The sequence below is a fragment of the Pantherophis guttatus genome, chromosome 1, assembly GCF_059756535.1.
Source record: "Pantherophis guttatus breed Tessera chromosome 1, ASM5975653v1, whole genome shotgun sequence".
In the NCBI taxonomy this organism is placed as follows: Eukaryota; Metazoa; Chordata; class Lepidosauria; order Squamata; family Colubridae; genus Pantherophis; species Pantherophis guttatus.
Genome location: NC_142063.1, coordinates 10,881,723 through 10,902,589, shown reverse-complemented (window position 1 = coordinate 10,902,589; position 20,867 = coordinate 10,881,723). Strand labels below are relative to the sequence as shown.

Sequence of the window (20,867 nt, the reverse complement as noted above, 5' to 3'; positions counted from 1 at the left end):
CTCAGGATCATTGTTCCTTCAATTGATGGGGAGAAAAGTGCACCTTGCTTGGGAAGGAAGAGAAACCTGCTGTTATCTTTGTTGGAGAAGGAGGAGAAGAAACAGAGGAGGAAAGAGGAGGAGGAGGAGGAGGAGGAGATATGTGAGAGTGTTTACAGTGTGACTACTATTTTGAGACCACCCAGGAGCAAAATACAGGACACAGAGGCTTGTTTTACAAACGGTGGTTTATCTACATACATACGCACAACTATACATACACGTGCTAAGCAAAGCCAGGCAAGCAATCAGTCTTTTTAACTCTACACGGAGAACTACAATGCAGATACACATACACATACATTGATGTGGCAATGCCGGGAACTAGTATAATAGAAGACAAAGAGCTGCAGAAGATCAGAAAGGATCGTGATCTCTACACTGAAATTGAAAATTATGGCATAAACCAGATGCGGTGATCCAACTGGTTATCGGCACACTGGGTGCCATACCGGAAAATCTCGGACGGCACTTTGAAAACCTGCACATCGACAGAATTCCCATCTGCCTATTAAAAAGGCCAGGCTACTTGGATCCGCACACAGACCCCGCCAATACATTATTACGGCATCCTCGATTCTTGGGAAGAATTCAGTGCGAACAAAGGGCAATACCACCAGCTAAAGAACTGGCAGCTGTGTCTTCATGCTGATGTGTACAGTAAGAAAGAAGAGGGGGAAGAAGAGGAGGAGAAGGAGAAGAAGCAGAAGCTAAAGTAAATCCAAACAAACTGAACCCGCAGTTGTGGCCTGCCAGAAGCCAACGGAGCTGGTGGCAGACTCAGACAGTGAGGAGATTGGGGAGGAACATGGGCCAGTCCTGGAGTCTGGGGAAGGCTCTGATGAGGGCTCTGCGTCGGAGGCAGAGAGGGGGCCAGGGCCGTCTGACAATTATCAGCTGCCTTCGGAATCGGACATCAGTGGGGCAGAAGAACAGCTGGAGCCTGTTCCCGATGTGCGCATGTACAGAGCTGCCAGGAGAAGGAAACAGCTAAGGAACAAGGGTCGACTCAGGAGTAAAGCCACAGGTAGACGGTGAATGGCCTCTCCCGGAGGGAATAAAAGAGGAGCGAAAGGGGAGTGGAGTTTGCAGGAGACAATTAGTTCACTTGATTGGTTTGTGACTCTCCGAGACTCTTTGCCAAGTTTTGAAGATATCGGCCTGGCAGCTCTCCAAGCCAGATAAGGTCTGTGACTGTAAATTCACCCTTGAAAGACTTTGCTGGATGTGAATGAGAGGAATTCACAGTAACTTAATAAAAGGGTTTTTTGTCTGGACAAGGAGTCTGCTTCGTGGTTTGGGGAAGCCTAGATCAGAACACCTGCCATATAACACCCCAGACTTTAAAATTATCGATAAGAAAGACCCAAAAAGTCTAGATGGTGGATATGGCAGTATCTGGAGACAGCAGAAGAGAAGAAAAGAACTGGAGAAGATGACAGGAGTCCTTGGTGCTCTCTGACCTTGGTTTTTTTTTTTTTTTGCAGACGTTTCATGACCCAACTAGGTAATATCATCAAGGCTGGGAGGGAGTGTGGGGTTTCCTCTCTCAAAAACCTCCAAATACAAATAGAATGACTGCGTCAAAAGAAAGCAAAGGTAGCCCCCAATAGCAATAGGTGTCTTCGGTGCGATCCCAAAGCATTCTTTGAACACCACCGTCATTGACAAATTCCCCCTCGGTCAATTGCAAAAGGCAGCTTTGCTTAGGACAGCTGACATCCTGGGACGAGACCTTCAGCACCATCCAACATTCACATCTGCTTCTCCCAGCTCCTTGCGAAGAACGTGATAGGCGGACAAAAATGCCAAATCCAGTCTCAACATCTGGCTGACCGTGTCAGAAACCATAATAATTAACAATAGTAGAAAAGGCTCTCTATAGTCCAAATGCAATATCGATCGGTTTTTGTTTCCCAAACTGCAGAAAAGTTCCTACAGCTGAGACAAAAAGCGTGGAGAATGAGACGTGTGCGTTGAATGAGTATCTCAACAAAAGCTAACAACCCTTTGTCGAAGGAAGTCAATCAAGGAAAAACTCTTGAAAGGCACAAAGTTGAAGGCTGAATGTACAAAAAGAAACACTTGAAAAACCGATTCGTAAATTGGAAGAACAAGCGATTGTCTGGTTGATACTTGAAGGATATAGAAAGAAAAGCCCATTAAAACAGGGGCCTCCGAACTTGGCAAATTTAAGACTTGTGGACTTCAACTCCCAGAATTCCTCAGCCAACCATGCTGAGTTTTGAATTCTGGGAGTTGAAGTCTTTAAGTCTTAAAGTTGCCATGGTTGGAGACCCCTGGATTAAAAACTTCAGATGGAGGTTGGTTAAGAGTGCAGGTGTGTTAAAGAAAGAAACTGAAGGTTGTATTTGAACAGCTCCGCGACAAGCTTTGTGATGGCCCTTGACTTCCAACGATTTGTATAGTGACTGAAGTTAACAACGACACTAAAAAAGGAGGGATTGAGGACCGTTCTTCACACTTACGACCGTTGTAGCCTCCCCGTGGTCACCTAATTGAAATTCAGATGTTTGGCAACTGGCTCGTATTTATGACGGTTGCAGTGTCCCAAGGTCACGTGATCTCATTTTGCGACCTTCTGACAAGCAAAGTCAATTGGGAAGCCAAATTCACTTAACCGTGGGACTCGCTTAACAACTACAGTGAATTTGCTTAACAACTGTGGGAAGAAAGGTAGTGAATTTGGGCAAAATTCTCCATCACAAGTGTCTTGCTTAGCAACAGACATTTTGGGCTCAATTATGGTCGTAAATCAAGGTTCTACTTATAGACAATTCCTAACAGGTCCTTGGTTAGGACCTACCAGTGTTAGACTGTGAATCGAATTGTACATTACTCATAATACTTAACAGCCATAATAATAATAATAATAAGAGAAAAGATAGCATCAATAGTGAGAGATGCCTTGGGTGCAGTCTCAAAATATCTTGAACGTCCCTTGAGTACCATCGGTGTTGAAAAAAATCCCCATCAGTCAATTGCAAAAGGCAGCTTGCCTCAAACAGCTGACATCCTGCAAGGATATCTGTGACACCCATCAAACATTCATATCTGCCTATCCTTGGGAAGAACTTAATAGGTGGATAAAAAATGTCAAGTCCGTGTAAACATTGGGCTTGACTGTGTGATGACATCAGCATAATAATAAACTCAACATGTCGGCTGGGGAATTCTGGGAGTAGAAATCCACCTCTCTTAAAGTTGCCTGGAATAGGGATAGGATAGGATAGGGAATAAGGAAATAAATAGAATGGAATGGAATGGAATGGAATGGAATGGAATGGAATGGAATGGAATAGAATAGAATAGAATAGAATAGAATAGAATAGAATAGAATAGAATAGAATAGAATAGAATAGAATTCTTTATTGGCCAAGTTGATTGGACACACAAGGAATTTGTCTTTGGTGCATATACTCTCAGTGAACATAAAAAGACAAGATAGGAATCGAATAGGAATAGGGATAGGATAGAATGGAATGGAATGGAATAACAGAGTTGGAAGGGACCTTGGAGGTCTTCTAGTCCAACCCCTGCTTAAGCAGGAAACCCTCTACCAGTTTAGACAAATGGCGGTCCAGTCTCTTCTTAAAAACTTCCAGTGTTGGCCATCCTCAACTTCTAGTGGCAAGTCGTTCTACTGGTTAAGACTGCTAATTGGTGGAACTGCTTCCCTCCAGAAGTTGTGGGTGCTCCATCACTGTGGGTTTTTAAGAAGAATAACAAAATAATAGAGTGGAAAGAGACCTTGGAGGTCTTCTAGTCCAGCCCCCTGCTCAAATGGTGGTCCAATCTCTTTTTAAAAACCTCCAGTGTTAGAGCATTTACAACTTCTGGTGGCAAGCTGTTCCACTGGTTAATTGTTCTCACTGTCAGGCAATTTTCTCCTTAATTCCAGGTTGCTTCTCTCCTTAATTAGTTTCCACCCATTGCTTCTTGTCCTGCCTTCAGGTACTTTGGAGAATATCTTGACTCCCTCTTCTTTGGGGCAGCCCCTGAGATATTGGAAGGCTGCTTTCATGTCTCCCCTAGTCCTTATTTTCGTTAAACGAGACAATTCCAGCAACCGTTCGTTCAGGCTGATGAAGTCCGATTCCAGAGCAGCCATTTTGAACCTCCCTTCCCTCAAAGCAGCAGCCCGCCATCCCTCCCACCCCCTTGAAGAATTCGGCTCTTGGGGTTTTCTGGGAACGTGTCAAGAGAGGCTAATTGGCGTCCTCTTTCTCGCCTGGCACAAAACCCGTGGGTACAAAATCCGTGGGTTGCGTTGAAGGGTGACTGAAGCTGAATCATTTCTTTCTCGTCTCCTACGCTGTTCTCCATGTTGGCGAACTTCACCTTCGGCATTTTGAACTCGGCTGTTCTGCGCCAGGAGTCCAGCAAGGGTGCGAAAGTTTTATTTTATTTTTTTTTCCCCCCACCTTCCCTGAGAAAACAATATATAACTAAATTGCTCCACTTTTCAAACGGATCCGTTCTTTCCCTGTGTGCCCAATGCTTAAAATTCAGTTTCAACTGACAATCCTAAACAAGAAGGATCAGAATCAGAATAAAGCTGGAAGGGGACTTTGGAGGTCTTCTAGTCCAACCCCCTGCTCAAGCAGGAGATCCTATATCCGTGGTGGCGAACCTATGGCACGCGTGCCACAGGTGGCAGGCGGAGCCATATTGGTGGGCACACGAGCGTTGCCCTAGCTCAGCTCCAGCACGCATGCATGCGCTGGTTAGCTGATTTTCGGGCCTTCTGGGCCCACCAGAAGTTGGCAAACGGGCTGTTTCCGGCCTCCGGAGGGCCTCTGGGAGGATGGGGAAAGCTGTTTTTGCCCTCCCCAGGCTCCTGGAAAGCCTCTGGAGCCTGGGGAGGGCAAAAAAACGGGCCTACTGGGTCCACCGTGCCATTAGATGCCAAAAGCGGGAGGAGCACGCGGGGGTTGCGTGCACATGCGCGGGGGGCAGGGCGCATAGAATTATGGGTGTGGGCACGCACACGTGTGACCACCCCGCACTCCCCCCGCTTTTGGCACGCGATGGCAAAAGGGTTAGCCATCACTGTCCTATATCATTCCAGACCAACGGCGCTCCAATCTCTTCTTAAAAACTTCCAGTGTTGGAGTATCCCCAACTTCTAGTGGCAAGTTGTTCCACTGGTTAATTCTTCTCACCGTCAGGAAATTTCTCCTTAGTTCTAGGCTGTTCTCGCTTTGATTATAGAATAGAATAGAGCTGGAAGGGACCTTGGAGGTCATCTAGTCCAGCCCCCTGCTCAAGCAGGAGACCCTATACTAGTGATGGCTAACCTTTTCTGGACCGAGTGCCCAAAGTGTGCACGCGTGCCCAAACCCTCAAAATGCACTGTGTGCACGGACCAGTGGTGGGTTCCTCCCAGTTCGGTCCGGTTCGGCAGAGCCGGTAGCGGTGACGATATGACGTCACCGAACCGGTTCTCCCCCCCTACCCTCCCCTACCCCCCCCCACATTATTCTTACCTTTTATTTGGTCCCACCCCCAATCTATTGCTGCCTCCTGAGTCCCAGCTGATGACTAGAGGGAAAAAACTGTTTAAACTCTTGCCGGGGGGCTTCAAAGGGCCCTCCTACAGCTGATCAGTGTTAAAAGCAAACAAAGGAGTCGGGTCGTAAGTGCGAGGACTGGTCATAAGTGCGAGGACCTTCCAGAAATGACCGGCTAGCCACGCTCACCTAGTCACATGACCTCCTAGCCACACCCACAAAATAAACCACGCCCACAGAACCGGTAGTAATGATCACCTGATCAGCTGTAGGACGGCCCTTTGAAGCCCCCCGGCAAGAGTTTAAACAGTTTTTTTCCCTCTAGTCATCAGCTGGGACTCAGGAGGCAGCAATAGATTGGGGGTGGGACCAAATAAAAGGTAAGAATAACGTGGGGGGTGGGAGGGCGGGGGGGAGAACCGGTTCAGTGATGTCATATCATCACCGCTACCGGCTCGGCCGAACCGGACCGAACCGGGAGGAACCCACCACTGGTCCACGCCTGGTTTAGCGAGGGGGGGGGGAAGTCCCGATATGTCACGTTACACCGCTGTGATGACGTGAGTTCGACACCCCTGGAATAAGGTCTCCTGCCTTGACCAGGGGTTGGACTAGAAGAGCTCTGAAGTCCCTTCCATTCCTAGGATTCTATATTCTAAGGGTGAATGTCCTTCATCAGCTGGCAGAGACCAAACTTTGCATTGGGAAATTACTTTTTAAAAAAATTTAGAACTATTATAATAGCTCTAAATTATGTATGTATGTATGTATGTATGTATGTATGTATGTATGTATGTATATAATGTATAATACAATTTACAGGTAATCCTCGTTTTATGACCATAATGGAGCCCAACATTTCTGTTGCTAAGTGAGACAATTGTTAAGTGAGTTTTGCCCCATTTTACAACATTTTGTGCCACGGTTCTTAAACGAATCACTGCAGTTGTTAAATTAGTAACACGGTTGTTAAGTGAATCTGGCTTCCTCGTTGGCTTTGCTTGTCGGAAGTCACAAAAGGGAATCATATGTCCCCCGTCATAAATATGAGTCAGTTATCGAACATCTGAATTTTGATCAGGTGACCACAGGGATGCTGCAAGGGTCGTAAAAAAGATCATAAGTCCCTTTTTTTTCAGCGCCTTTGTAACTTCCAACGGTCACTAAACGAACAGCCGTAAACCGAGGACGACCTGTATTTCGAGAGCTTTTCCTAGACGCCTTTAAAAAAGCAATGTGGTTCTGTGACTGTTTGCGTTTCTGAACGCAGTGATTTCTCCCTGCTGTTTGATCGGTCGCTTTCAAGATTTTTATTCTCCATAAGGAAGAAGAGAACAAGAGACAGGAAGCTATTAGAGAATATTTTGCATCTCATCAAGTCACCTTTTGCAAATTGCGCCGTGGGGGAACCATTAGTATGTAGGGGAAAGAATGGGGAAAATGTACGTTTCCATAACAAGTGAAGCCCAAATATTCATTTTTAGAGGATGCGTCCTGTAGTGTCTCTCCATGAGTACCCTAGTCTCTATGGTTTTTCTTCTACAACACGGTTTCCCAACCTTATTGACTTTTAAGACGCATGGACTTCGACTCCCAGAATTCCCCAGCTAGCTTTTGTCGGCTGGGGAATTCTGGGAGGTGAAATCCATGTGTCTTACAAGTCACCAAGGTTGGGAAACCCTGTCCAAGTGTTGGAATCCATCTGGTTCAGTTCCCAAGCTGGGAGAAAGACCCTGGAAACAACATGGAGGCTGATTTGGAAAGTTGGTTTATTGAACAGAACCACAAAGACAGCGTGCAGTTCTGGGTCGGCTGAAGAAATGGTTGAACGAGTGGATGGATCTTGAGAGGTTCCTGTGACTTTGAAGTTTGAACTGTTCTGGATGGGGTGGCGTTGTGCAATGAAGGGGCTTGTGTCTTTTGCTAAAGGGTGGTGGGTTAATCCTATTATGTCCTAAAGCAGGGGTGTCAAACTTGATTTCATTGAGGGCCACATCAGGGTTGTGTTTGACTTCAGAGGGCTGGGGGTGGGCATGGCCATGGTGGGTGTGACAATGAAGGGGCTCGTGTCGGAGGGCACCTGTGGTGGCCAAGTGCTAAGGCACAACTTCCCTGAGACCCTCCCTCACTCTCATTACAATCTTCCTTCCTTCCTTCCTTCCTTCCTTCCTTCCTTCCTTCCTTCTTTCCTTCCTTCCTTCCTTCCTTCCTTCCTTCCTTCCTTCCTTCCTTCCTTCCTTCCTTCGCTGTTTTCAGGGCAGCCCCACAGGCCAGATCTAGGCACCCCGGATCCGGCCCCCCAGGCCTTGAGTTTGACACCCCTGTCCTAAAGCTCATGTCCTGTTCTTAGAATTTGGGCAGAGAATATAAATTTTAATCCCATCCTTGGAAGTGAAGTTCTTTTATTTTGTGAACAGGCTGGCCCAAAATCTTCCTTAATGGGCCCAAAATATCTGCTGGGGCTATTAAGAAAGACTAAGTCTGCTTTCTGCCTCTAAAAACATGTTTCTCCATTTTCTTTTTCTTTTAGGGAAATATAATATTCCGCCTCTTATTATTTTCCCCAAAATATTTCATTCTTCTAGGGAGGGAGGGTTCCCCCCCCCCACACACACACACTACGGAAGGAAAAGAGGGCGTCATACCATTTTGAATTTGCTTTGACTTTAAAGGCAACCCGTTTGAAATAAATCTCGAGCCTCGAATGGCTCACTTCAGCCTTGCTGGCAGGGTCGGGAGTTCAAATTCAGCCCCAGTGGTTGGAACAGCCTGTTTCGAACTCAGAGCAACTGTTCAGGGTACCCCGTAGGAAGGTCTGGTTTCGAATTCTGAATTTTTTTCCAAAGTGTAAAAATGTGCCATGGAAACTCTTTTCCCCCTAACCATGTTGGGCATGGTGGTCTAAACCAGAGATCTCCAACCTTGGCAACTTTAAGCCTGACGGACTTCAACTCCCAGAATTCCCCAGCCAGCTTTGCTGATAATTCTGAGAGTTGAAATCCACCAGGCTTAAAGTTGCCAAGGTTGGAGATCCCTGGTCTAAATTGTTGTTATACAATCTGTGTTTCTATGTATATTCTGTGGTATGTATTTTATGTATTTTTGTTGTTGTTGTTGTGTTGATTCCTTTTCAAGTAACTGGCTTATAACAACCGTCTCCTTTGTATTTTGTTTTTTCTGTTTCCTTTTTCGTTTTGTTACCTTCAGATACCTTTGGTAAGTGAGGTTTCTGTTTAAATCGATCGATCCTTCTTTTAGAAGTAAAAAAAAATTAACAACTCTAAAACGGCTGCTGCCCAGATCTTCCCTGTCCTGTATCTTCCCACCTCTTAAACTAATTCTGTCTCAATAGCTTTTTTTTTTTTTTTTTTCCTTTTAAAGGCATGCCTTTCCCGTTACTAACGCCTTATTTTCCGTAGGGTTATCTTGCCCGGTTGAACTAACTCAGAAATGGGGTATTACAGGCTGCAAAAAAAAAACAAAAAAAAAAAACAAACCCCAGTCTCCTGAATTTTATCGCCCTTTTCACTGAACCGAAGCTTGGAACTTCTATCTGCATTTCCGCAAACTTTCTGGCATTGGCTATAATCCTGCCATTTTGGGGGGGTGGGGTGGAAAAATAAATACAAAATGCAGAGCCTTTGACCTGGAATTCCCCAAATAATTCCACAGCTTGGTCCCTAAAATCACCTCTCTTTATCTTCTTTCTACTTTGCCTCCGCAAACGGAATCGAGGTTTGGAGTTTCACATCAAAGAGAAAAATGTTAAAGATTTCTTTTTTGGAAAATATCGTTTTTGGTTTGCAGGAAAGGGGGTGTGAAAAGGGCTTGCCAGGATCAAGTTTTTCCCATGTTTTAAATTTTCATATTTTTCTTAACCGAGCCTTGAAGGCACTGCAAAATATTTCTCGTGTTTTTCTCATTTTTTGGAGGCATCATGCAAAATGGGACATTTCAAATCTATATATATAAAAGCAAAAACCACTCACGCATTAATCACGAAATCTCCGGAACCGTAAAGCCTACAGACTTGAAAATTGCCACGTATCTTCCTCTTGGCTTCTAGGTGCTCACTAAGAAAGGATTTTTCGAAATGACCATCAGAGCATTAATATTTCCTATATTATTATAACACGCTCTGATGCTAATTAGTTAGATGTACTCCCCCTCCCAACTTGAAAAGAAGTCTGGAGAGAATGGGATGGCATAGGGGAGGCTTCTGTGGGGCAAGTCTCATGGAGTGAAGGGGCTAGAAAGCCTGAGGGAGAGAAGGGGAGGGGAGAGGATCTATGGGGCCAGCCTGAGGGAGAGGACAGGAGACGCTTCTGTGGGTCCAGCCTGAGGGAGAGAAGGGGAGAGGAGAGGCTTCTGTGGGTCCAGCCTGAGGGAGAGAAGGGGAGAGGAGAGGCTTCTGTGGGGCCAGCCTGAGGGAGAGAAGGGAAGAGGAGAGGCTTCTGTGGGTCCAGCCTGAGGGAGAGAAGGGGAGAGGAGAGGCTTCTGTGGGTCCAGCCTGAGGGAGAGAAGGGGAGAGGAGAGGCTTCTGTGGGTCCAGCCTGAGGGAGAGAAGGGAAGAGGAGAGGCTTCTGTGGGTCCAGCCTGAGGGAGAGAAGGGGAGAGGAGAGGCTTCTGTGGGTCCAGCCTGAGGGAGAGAAGGGGAGAGGAGAGGCTTCTGTGGGTCCAGCCTGAGGGAGAGAAGGGGAGAGGAGAGGCTTCTGTGGGTCCAGCCTGAGGGAGAGAAGGGGAGAGGAGAGGCTTCTGTGGGGCCAGCCTGAGGGAGAGAAGGGGAGAGGAGAGGCTTCTGTGGGTCCAGCCTGAGGGAGAGAAGGGGAGAGGAGAGGCTTCTGTGGGTCCAGCCTGAGGGAGAGAAGGGGAGAGGAGAGGCTTCTGTGGGGCCAGCCTGAGGGAGAGAAGGGAAGAGGAGAGGCTTCTGTGGGTCCAGCCTGAGGGAGAGAAGGGGAGAGGAGAGGCTTCTGTGGGTCCAGCCTGAGGGAGAGAAGGGGAGAGGAGAGGCTTCTGTGGGTCCAGCCTGAGGGAGAGAAGGGGAGAGGAGAGGCTTCTGTGGGGCCAGCCTGAGGGAGAGAAGGGAAGAGGAGAGGCTTCTGTGGGTCCAGCCTGAGGGAGAGAAGGGGAGAGGAGAGGCTTCTGTGGGTCCAGCCTGAGGGAGAGAAGGGGAGAGGAGAGGCTTCTGTGGGTCCAGCCTGAGGGAGAGAAGGGGAGAGGAGAGGCTTCTGTGGGTCCAGCCTGAGGGAGAGAAGGGGAGAGGAGAGGCTTCTGTGGGGCCAGCCTGAGGGAGAGAAGGGAAGAGGAGAGGCTTCTGTGGGTCCAGCCTGAGGGAGAGAAGGGGAGAGGAGAGGCTTCTGTGGGTCCAGCCTGAGGGAGAGAAGGGGAGAGGAGAGGCTTCTGTGGGTCCAGCCTGAGGGAGAGAAGGGGAGAGGAGAGGCTTCTGTGGGGCCAGCCTGAGGGAGAGAAGGGAAGAGGAGAGGCTTCTGTGGGTCCAGCCTGAGGGAGAGAAGGGGAGAGGAGAGGCTTCTGTGGGTCCAGCCTGAGGGAGAGAAGGGGAGAGGAGAGGCTTCTGTGGGTCCAGCCTGAGGGAGAGAAGGGGAGAGGAGAGGCTTCTGTGGGTCCAGCCTGAGGGAGAGAAGGGGAGAGGAGAGGCTTCTGTGGGTCCAGCCTGAGGGAGAGAAGGGGAGAGGAGAGGCTTCTGTGGGGCCAGCCTGAGGGAGAGAAGGGAAGAGGAGAGGCTTCTGTGGGTCCAGCCTGAGGGAGAGAAGGGGAGAGGAGAGGCTTCTGTGGGTCCAGCCTGAGGGAGAGAAGGGGAGAGGAGAGGCTTCTGTGGGTCCAGCCTGAGGGAGAGAAGGGGAGAGGAGAGGCTTCTGTGGGGCCAGCCTGAGGGAGAGAAGGGAAGAGGAGAGGCTTCTGTGGGTCCAGCCTGAGGGAGAGAAGGGGAGAGGAGAGGCTTCTGTGGGTCCAGCCTGAGGGAGAGAAGGGGAGAGGAGAGGCTTCTGTGGGTCCAGCCTGAGGGAGAGAAGGGGAGAGGAGAGGCTTCTGTGGGTCCAGCCTGAGGGAGAGAAGGGGAGAGGAGAGGCTTCTGTGGGGCCAGCCTGAGGGAGAGAAGGGAAGAGGAGAGGCTTCTGTGGGTCCAGCCTGAGGGAGAGAAGGGGAGAGGAGAGGCTTCTGTGGGTCCAGCCTGAGGGAGAGAAGGGGAGAGGAGAGGCTTCTGTGGGTCCAGCCTGAGGGAGAGAAGGGGAGAGGAGAGGCTTCTGTGGGGCCAGCCTGAGGGAGAGAAGGGAAGAGGAGAGGCTTCTGTGGGTCCAGCCTGAGGGAGAGAAGGGGAGAGGAGAGGCTTCTGTGGGTCCAGCCTGAGGGAGAGAAGGGGAGAGGAGAGGCTTCTGTGGGTCCAGCCTGAGGGAGAGAAGGGGAGAGGAGAGGCTTCTGTGGGTCCAGCCTGAGGGAGAGAAGGGGAGAGGAGAGGCTTCTGGGGCCAGCCTGAGGGAGAGAAGGGGAGAGGAGAGGCTTCTGTGGGACCAGCCTGAGGGAGAGAAGGAGAGAGGAGAAGCTTCTGGGGCCAGCCTGAGGGAGAGAAGGGGAGAGGAGAGGCTTTTGTGGGGCCAGCCTGAGGGAGAGAAGGGGAGAGGAGAGGCTTCTGGGGCCAGCCTGAGGGAGAGAAGGGGAGAGGAGAGGCTTTTGTGGGGCCAGCCTGAGGGAGAGAAGGGGAGAGGAGAGGCTTCTGGGGCCAGCCTGAGGGAGAGAAGGGGTCATATTTTGCTCGCCCCCTACTTAATCCTTCACGAGCAGTGAGAGGACAAAGCAGAAGCATAAATGATGGTCAGGAAAAGACTTTGCAAAATTCCCACGGAGTGGGGGGGGGAGAGGAATTCCCTGTTTTTTTTCTCCCCCTCCCCCTTGTTTTCCTGCCTTAGAGATTTTCAATCCCTGGGAGCCTTTCCTTCATTTAAGGACCAGCGACTTATTGAAGTAACCCCACAATAAAACATCGCATGTTTTCGGCACTAGGATGCCTGCATTTCAATAAAACTCCATAAAATATTCTAATGTTTTTAGTGCACCGTTTTTTGGGGGAGCAACTGCTCTACTTGGGAGCCAGTGCTTCTGCAGGAGGTACCCCAGGGAGATGACTTGGAGAGGAACCCACAGGAAAAGCGATCCAACTCCCGTTTCCCTGGAGGGAATTCCATCAGCAGATGCTATGGACCGTCTTCCCTTGGTTGCCATGGAGACGCAGCCTCCGCTCAGCTCACAGATGTACTTTAAGGATCTCTTCCGCATTTTTTCCTCCCCATCGAGAGCTTCATGGGATTGGGTGTGTGTGGGTGTTCAGCTCCTCAATCTGTAATTTCAGGGTGGCCTTTAGTCCCAAGCAGGGAGGACTGTGTCTCTGAGCATAAGCAGAGGGCCTTAAACCTCCCTCTCCCTTTCCTCCTCTCATTGCTGCCCGAAGTGATGGGGATTTAGATGCTGGCTTTGTAGATAGGATTCGAGTCCCAGCATCTCTTGCAAACACAGCCTAGGGGTAGGAGAGGAATGCAAAGTAATGGGAAGGTTGGCAGCACCTGGAAGATCTTTATCTGGGTTTGGAAGCTAAGCAGGGTCAGGCTTGGTTATTATCTGGAAGGGCGCCCAGCCAAGATAAGGAAATTGGGGGAGAAAAATCCAGAAGAAATCGCCTGCCCATAAATGCTGTAAAGGATTTTAGAGATGCTAAAACTCTACAGGAAGGGAGGAAAAAAACCCATTCAGGGAGAACTTGGGGAAGATACAGATAGTCCTCGATTTACAACAGTTCATTTAGTGACCATTCAAAGTTACAGCGGCACTGACAAAAGTGACTTATGACCGTTTTTCACAGTTACGACCTTTGAGGCATCCCTGTGGCCCCATGATCAGAATTTGGACGCTTGGCAACTAGTTCACATTTGTGACGGTCGCAGGGTCCCCGGGGGAGGGGTCACGTGATCCCCTTTTGCGACCTTCTGACAAGCAAAGTCAGCGGAGGAAGTTGGATTCACTTAACAACCGCATGACGAACTTATCAACCGCAGTGACTCCACTGTGGGAAAGGAGGTCGTAAAATGGGGCAAAACACACCTAACATCTGCCTCGCGTACCAACATAAATTTTGGGCTCGATTGTGGTGGTTAAGCCAAGGGCTACCTGTAGTCCTCGACTTACGACCGCAACTTTCCATGGCTGAGCAAATTAAGGTGGAGTCGCACCCGATTTTAACGCCTCTTTTGGCCACGGTCGTTGTACACATCACTGCAGTTGCTAAGTGAATCATGAGGTTGTTAAATGAATCTGGCTTGACTTTGCCAGCTAGGACGGTTGTACATGGTGATCACAGGTCTCTGGGATCTTACAACCGTCATAAATCCATGCCAGATTCCCCCTGCCTGATTTTGATCACATGACCATGGGAATTCTGCGACGGTTACAAGTGCGAGGACCAGACGTAAGTCACTTTCTTCAGTGCCACCATAACTTTGAAGGAGTGGTTGTAAGTCCAGGACTACCTAGTACCCCCTTCCAGATAGAAGGAAGGCTGAGAAAGAAACTCAAGATAACGGAGCCTTGATTTACTTTAGCATAAGGACAGAGAAAAACTTAGATAACTTAAGATCCTGCCATCGTACCTCCACTTTAATAAAGCGACATTCCTGCGATCCATGCCTCCTGCCCGGTCCTACCTCGCAGGGCTGATGGTAGAAACTACCCCGGATGCCATTATGAGTTGAGTTTGAGCCAGAGGAGACATTCTTGTTGACGCCCTCGAGGGCTTTGCCTCACAAACCAAGCAGAGAGAGAGACCTGTCTCGTCTCGGGATGGGAGACCACCAGGTAATGTCTCTGCTATTGATTAAACACAGGGGAAATTGCAATACAGATCCTGGGAACACAGCAACAACACACACTCCCTCCTAACCCGTCAATGAAAATATGGATTTTGCCCAGGAAGCTATCTCAACCTCGATTTGTAGGAAATTAGATTTTTATTTATTTTACATATGTTTTTTTTTCCGGACTGATCTTCCTGCAGCCTGCTGCTTGGGAGGGAAAACTTGCTGTCATTAAAGGAAAAGGGAATTAAAAGTCACTTTTATTTTTGATCTGGGCCACGATCCGGTCTGTTTCAGCCCTGCCTTTTATCCCTTGCTTCAGAAGTGTGCACTGGACATTTTCGGCCCAGCATTTGAGGAAATAATCAGGGTTTTCTACTGGCTTTTTTCTCACCCCACTTTGGAAAAAAACAAACAAACCCGAACCTTCTTTGAGCTCTTTCGATGTGAAACTCCCAACAGGAAAAGAAAAAATCTGCCATCTGTGCCCTTTTTCTCCTGGTCTCATCCCATCCCCTCTTGGTTGCTCTCGTCAAGGTAGCTTAATAAATATATTAACAAAGCAAAGACAGTCCCGAGAGTGATAGGCGCCTTGGGTGCAATCCCAAAACATCTGGAGCATCTCTGGAACACCACTGGCATTGACAAAATCCCCATCCGTCAATTGCAAAAGGCAGCTTGTCTCGGAAGAGCTCGCATCCATTCCTCATTCCGGTCAACCTCTTATTGTTTTTGCTAAACCATTCCAGATTTGAGTCACAGATGGCAGATATTTTTTCCACTCTGGGTTTCTTTCTTTCTTTCTTTCTTCCTTCCTTCCTTTCTTCCTTCCTTCCTTCCTTCCTTCCTTCCTTCCTTCCTTCCTTCCTCTCTCCCTCCCTTCCTTTCTCTCTCTTTTTCTTTCTTTTTTTCTTTCTTTCTTTCTTTCCTTCCTTCCTTCCTTCCTTCCTTCCTTCCTCCCTCCCTCCCTCCCTCCTTTCCTTTCCTTCCTTACTCCCTCTTAGTTTCCTTTCTTCCTTTGTCCCGCCCTCCCTCCTTCCTTCCACTTCCCTCCTTCCCTCCCTCCCTGCCCCCTCTTTCCTTTCCTTTTTTCCTTCTTCCCCTCTTTCCCTCCCCTCCTCCCTCTCCTTTCCTTCCTTCTTTCCTTCCTTCCTTTATTTCCCTTTTTTCTTCCTTCCTTTCCTCCTTTTCCTTCCTTTTCCTTTCCTTCCTTCCGTCTGCGCTCCCTCCTTCCTTCCTCCCTGCCTCCCTCATTCCTTTCCTTCTTTCCCTCCCTCCTTCCCTCCCACCCTCCCTCTCCTTCCTTCCCCCTTCCTCCTTCCTTCCTTCCTTTCTCTCTCTGTTTGAGGGTCTCCTGTTTCTCCCAATAAACCTACTTTCTCCCTCTCTTGTTTCCTTTGTCTTTAAAACCCCCCAGCTGCTCCTTCACAGTAGCTAGTCCAAATTAACATTATTCCCTCTCCTCCTCCTTGCCTACTCTCCTTCCTCCCACAAGCTAACAAGCTCTGCTTTGATTAACCTTAACCAGTAGTTTTAACTAGATGCTAACTCTTCCTTTAGATAATGTGTTTAACCTCTTCCTTAATTAGTAACTAAATCTAACTAGATCCTTAACCAGCTTTAACCACCTAACCCCCCTTTCCCACTCTAATCAGAAATAATAATCACATCGTTTTTATCCCAGATCCTGAAAATGGTGCATTTGGGATAACATGGAAGGAGGGAGAAAGAAAGAAAAAGAAACTGAGGGAGGAAATGAAAAAGCAAAAAAATGAATAGTTCGTGAATCTGCAAGCTTTGTGGGAGGGTGGAATTGGTATTATTCTTGCTTGTCCTGCAGATATTATTCATAAATTTCGGCAAGTCAGACCACTGTGGGGACATTTAAAAATATTTGCATGGGCCATCAAAAATTAGACAGTCTCTGTGATGCCCAGGGAACCTGGATCCAGAAAAATAATCCGTGAAATCCTTTGCTTTGTTTTCAGGATTGGGGTAAAAGAAAAAAGAAAAAAAAAACCCTTTTTGAGAATTTTACAAAATATACTTCTTGACTGAGAAATAAACCTTGGAAAGCCAGTGGGAGAAAGGACAAGGGTGATGTTTCCCAGGCTAACAAAATTTATTGCCCACAGAGTGAGTGGAAGGCTAAACCAGGCATAATTGCACTCTGGGCCACGCTAGGAGGGCAGTGGGGAAAGAAGAGCTTCTGGTCATGTGCAGAGGGCCTCCCTTCGCCAAGAAACCACTTTATGGCATTTTACAAGCTAGGCAACGCTACTCAGTCTCAGCTTTTTAAAATAAGTCAGATTCTCCCCACCTCCACCCCCAATGTGGTTCTCTTAGTAACACCGAGGACAAACCAACTTCTGGATTCTGCTAATTGCCAAAGTTTTTTCTGCAAGTTTCCTGGGTAACCAAAAAAAAAAAAAAAAGGAAATTATATTCTCCTTCTGGTCCTCAAAATCTCCTAATTTTTCCCCTGCGCACTCACAGAAGCGAAGGCTATTTTTATTTTTAATTTTTTTTTGCAAAGCGGATCCACTTAAGTTCCTAGTCCTCATGAGTCTGAGTCAAGATCTGGATTGAAATAGGGCTTGATCTTAAATCTTATCTGAATTATTATTATATTTTTGCAACAGCCAGGGTAAGTAAGGAACAAGCTAAGGAAGAGGCAAAATTATTAATTTTTGTTCTCTAAAACTCGGAGATTTTACTCCAATGATAGTAGCCCCTCTCCCCCCCCCCTTCTTCATTCCCCCTTAACCAAAGTGGACATAGTACCAAAAACTGAATTGCAGGTAGTCCTTGACGTATGGCCACAACGGAGAGCAGAATTTCCGTCGTTCAGCAAGGCGGGTTATTAAGGGACCGGCATCTGACTTTTATGACCTTTCTTGCCATGGGTCGTTAAGTGAATCCAGTTTTCCCCCCCCTCCCCTTGACATTGCTCATGGGAATCTGGCTAGGACGGTCGCAAATGGCGAATCACATGACCCCAGGATGCGACAACCGTCATAACTACACGCCAGTTTGCCAGGCACCCAAATGTTGATCGGGTCACCGTAGAGATGCAGCGACGGTCGTAAGTGCGAGGACCAGGTTGCAAGTCGCCTTTTTTTCAGGGCCGTGGTAACTTCGAACGGTCACTGAACGGATGGTCGTAAATTGAGGACTACCTCTAAGTGTCCCCCACCCCACCCCAAACCATGCCTCGGAGATGCAGCCTCAGAAACTCACTCGCCCATTTTTCTCCTGGGTGCCTTCCTTCCTCCCACTGGCTAGTCCTGAAAGAAAAAGAAAAAAAAATTCCCGTTTGTTCCCCCACTTGGCTTTTCACTTCTGTGTTTGTTGTTCTTTTTTTTTTTGTTTGTTTGTTTTGTGTTTCTTTTTCTTACAGAAGGTACTCCAATCCGAGGTAAGATCCCCTTGCTTTGTGCTGGAGAGCACAATTACCCCTTTCCTTAAAAAAAACAAAACCCAAAAAAACCCCTGTTTCCTCTCAATTATAACCAGTTATTGTTCCATGTAGTTGCGTGACCTGTTGTTGTTGTTTCTTTTCCCAATCCAGAATTGTGTTACCTTGTCACTGTTGGAAAATGTCTTTTCCTGCCTTCTGTGCATCTCCTCTGTCTTCTGTTCCTTCCCTTTTTATTGCCCTCCTGCCCTCTGAATTCTGACTTATTTCCCAGGACACGTATAATATCACCCTATATATAAAAATATCTATAAGAAATAGAAATATATATTTATATATATATCTCCTCTGTGTTTGTGTATGTATATATGTATACAATAGTGGCCAAATTTGTGGAAACCTTTTGGGAAAAGTGCATTTTTGAGGTTTGATGGCTAATAACACCACTTTTGTTTTTGGGAGTTTCAAGATAATCCTATTCCACTGCTGGAATGGCCCAGACCTTCTTAACCCAATTGAAAATCTATGGAGCCGACTAAAGAAACTTGTTAAGTCAGAAGCGACCCAGCAATAAAACCCAGTTAATAGAAGCCATCATTCAATCTTGGTTTCACATTATAACAGTTGCAGACTAAAAGATTTGGTTCACTCCATGGGAAGACGTTGTAAGGCCGTAATTCATACTAAAGGTTACCCAACTAAGTATTAACTGGTGATAATTTTTGTATCTCTCGTTTTTTCTATGGTGATAATTTTTGTATATCTCATTTTTTTTCTATGTGTTTCACTTTTCTTCTTTCTACTGTAACTGCTATTCTAATAGCAAATCCTTCATAAAAATGATTGCGTTACATTCTTGATTAAATTATCTTTCCGTTGATATATAATTTTATGGTTACTGGTCAAAAAAAAAAAGTGGTGTTATTAGCTAGTTTTAGATTTTAGTTTTAGAAAAAAAGGTTTCCACAATTTTGGCCACTACTGTATATATGTGTGAGTGTGTGTATATGTGTATATACATACACTCACACACACAAACATATACATATATACACACACATACATATTCACAGACACACAGACACAGAGGAAAATATATATGGTTCCTTCTGGAACGTTCTCTTTTCTCCTGGCTGGATGGACTGAGTCACCTCTGACAAGGGGGTGGAAGACTTCTTAAATGCTTGTCTTATTTGCAATTTATGGTCCTGCAGGTTTAAAAAGCTGGTTTCTCTGATGCTTGGATGGGTGTAGACATGTCTGTTTTTTGTTGTTTTGTTTTTTGTTTTTTTTGGTGTGGGTATCTAAGAATAACTCTTTTCCACTTTCCACCGAGATGACAAGTGTTAATTTGACACAGCTCCGCAGTGAAGGACACAAGAAGTGGGATTTTTATTTTATTTTTTTAATGAAATCGCAGTGGTATTTTTTGGTGTGAAAAAAAAAACAAAACCCAGAAGGAGAAATCAATGCTGGAAATATAAGAGACGTACAGAATCAGAACAAAACAAGTTTAAAAATAAAATGCAGAAGCCAATTTTTCCTGATACCCTTGGAATTCTCTCTGAAGATGGAGGATTCATTTTTAGCTACCTTGCTAAATAGCAGAAAATTAACCCTACCCTAATTCGGATGGTCCAAAGACCAAATCTTGAAGACCAGCAGAAAAAAAATTAAAAAGTTATTTCTGCTGCTTCTTTCCAGATAGGAAGAATTTGCAATGTTGCTGTGATCCATTAGGGTGGGATTCAGCCGGTTCGGGACAGTTCAGGTGCATCGGTAGTTAAATTGCTGGCTGGCCTCACCCCGCCCCTTCCAGCAGTCCCCCCGCGCCCCATTTTGACTCCCAGGTAAGTGCAGGGAGACCTACTAGACCCAAAATGGGGCGCTGGGGGTGCAGGAGGCCAAATGCTGCCTGTCACACCCCATGGCCACGCCCACTCAGCCGGTCATTAGGGCAGAGAACCGGTTGTTAAATTATCTGAATCCCACCACTGATCAGAGCTATTTCCAAGATAGTTTTATTAAGAGCCTCCATGCACAGGGGCAGTCAACCTTGGATTGTGAGATGCTGAGAACGAGGAAGGGTTCATGGTTTGGTGGCGGAACTTCCATAACTCTGCCTCCATTCATAGAGACAGTCAACCTTGAGCCTCCGTGCATAGGGGAAGTCAACCTTGAGTCGTGAGATCCTGAGGACCAGGAACTTCGAAGGGTTCATGATATGGTGGTCGATTTTCCATAACTCCAGAGGACAGATGAAATGGCCTTGAGGGGTAGGAGGAAGATAAAGGGAAGCCCAAGTCTAGGGTAGGGCTGTAACATATGCAAATGTCTCAGGCGAGGCCCACCCTAGGTCAGCAAAGATAGAGAGGTGGAAGCACATTCAGATTCTGTTACTATAACTTTATAATAAAGGTAGTATTTGTCCACATCATTGTTTTTCAACCTGGGCCCCTTTAAGATTTGTGGACTTCAACTCCCAGAATTCTATGCTGACTGGGGTATTCTGGGAGTTGAAGTCCACACATCTTAAAGTTGCACAGATTAAAAACACGGCTTTGGTTTGCAAGAACTTTCCTTGGAGATGGAACATTGCAATACACTGATTTTACTGACAGTGGGAAAAATGCTACGTTCTTAACCAAAGCCGTATAGCATCCCAAAAGCTGTTTGGTTCATGGGTTGTTTTTTTCCTTCTTGTTGCTTTGGGACGTGACCAAACCCAACCTGGCAGCTGGAATAACCACAGAATAACCGTCTTGCGGTTGTGGCTGTTTAAGGCTGAAGAGGGAAGTATATTGGATTGCAGGAAAGAGTTAAGCACAGGAATAAATTGCATTGGTGTTCTCCATGCTTGGCTGTTTTCTTGTGGACGTTTCATGACCCAACTAGAAAACATCATCAGCGCTAGAAGGATGTGAGGTGGACTCACATTTTATATTTATTTATATGTTGTTCAAAATCAAAAAACTAAAAAGGAAACCAAAAGCCGAAAACATCTTCCCATCATCAATCAAT

General features: G+C 46.8%; 1 protein-coding gene across 15 annotated transcripts in view; it reads left to right on the top strand.

Moving 5' to 3' along the window:
* Nucleotides 1-20,867, top strand: part of PTPRS (protein tyrosine phosphatase receptor type S) — a 332,155-nt gene that overhangs the window by 183,339 nt on the left and 127,949 nt on the right. Inside the window, exon 1 of one of the 15 annotated variants that reach the window (XM_087871651.1) lies at nt 17,825-17,846. The exons of the other annotated variants lie outside the window; for them this stretch is intronic. The gene's annotated coding sequence lies outside the window, so the exon portion shown is untranslated. Of the gene's footprint in view, nt 1-17,824; nt 17,847-20,867 lie in introns of those variants that run through there. 15 annotated transcript variants of the gene reach the window in all.